Here is a 1,454-nt window from a genome sequence, read left to right on the forward strand (position 1 = left end):
TCGATTCGTCAGCTTGAAGGGCTTTCGGTAGAATATCAAGTGCGTTTTTACTACCGACCACAGCATTGATGGGAATCTAACAACTAGTCCGCACCCCCATCCCCCACCATCACCACCACCAAGATGCCCTTCCCCCTAACGTACATGTTAGGTCCTGCTGAAAATGAAATCTACTCGTCTATACTCGTCATCTTGCTGCAGTTGAAGTTTGCTCGCTCTGCTGTCGAAAGGATACATATCAAAGGAGTGGATAAGATGGGTTTGACACGATCCCATCCTAATCTAATGAAGCTATTTTATTCACTTCGCGCTAGATTCGTATGGCTCATAGCGTAAGTCCTCGCTTTCCCTATAATACATACAGTGTATTCAATCAATATTTCGGAGACAGCACGATCACGACCCATTTTATCACCAATGTACGATTTCTCGTGGGGCGCTTATTACTACGCCCGATTGGGAGGACTGACGCTAGTTGCAGGTCATCCATTCTGAACTGCTTCGGTTCAACAAGGAAATGAAGTTGGCAAGGTCGTTTGACCGGATAATCGAGATTCACAGTCACCAGTCAGTTCCGTTCCTCCAATAAATATGCTCGGGTGTTTTCTTTTTTTTTTTTGCTCGCCTTCTCAAATTAGTTCGTTCCTCCAGCCTTTCTCGCTTGCAAAGTGCGAGTTTCTTGACTGCAGAGGTAAGCAAAGCAAATGGCTTGCATTCTCCAGTCTTGGTTAGTTTCACTCATCCCAATCCCAATCCCGTTTTTCGAATTCGACAAGACCTCTTCTGTACATAAAGGGCTCATTTCAATCCTGGACCTCGCTCTTCATTTCACCGACCTTCAGAGAGCGTTTCTCGGTGAACACAGCTCTGTATCTTCTCTTTCGCGTCACACGATACGTTTCTCGAGTCGGAAGAAGAGACGCCTCAATCGTCGACAGAAGCAGCTTCGACGGGATGTCGTTTCGTTCGCAGATGATGCTGGAGTTCCGTTAACTTCGGATTCGGAGGACTCGGAAGCTGAGGAGCGCGAAGAAGCGGAGATACTACGCGAGCTGGAAGGTTTTGCGGCGGATGAGGATGAGGATGAGGACTATCATGTCGGCGGCGGCGGCGGCGGTGGGGAGGCACCAGTTGGAATGACTTCTCGAACTATGGACGATATCACGCTGCAGACCAGCATGGCTGTCTCCGTCGGCCCTGCCGAGGGAAACATAGATTTCGAGGAACGCGTGACGAAGATGGACAGGGAAATCGATGTTCTGGTCAGATATCTGTCCAGGCGAGTTGAGGAGCTCTCTAACGGTGATTTGGAAGAAGCGGAGAGCTTTGCAAAATTGGCGTTTATTCTTGATGACTGGGATTTGTAGTTTATAATTACTCCTATTTCTTACAAGAGATATCGGACCAAGTGAGATATCACCATGAATGACCTTACACCGACAGGCTGAGTTGTT

Source organism: Cantharellus anzutake (genome assembly GCF_015039405.1).
Source record: "Cantharellus anzutake strain C23 chromosome Unknown EI90scaffold_346, whole genome shotgun sequence".
Classification (NCBI taxonomy): domain Eukaryota; kingdom Fungi; phylum Basidiomycota; class Agaricomycetes; order Cantharellales; family Hydnaceae; genus Cantharellus; species Cantharellus anzutake.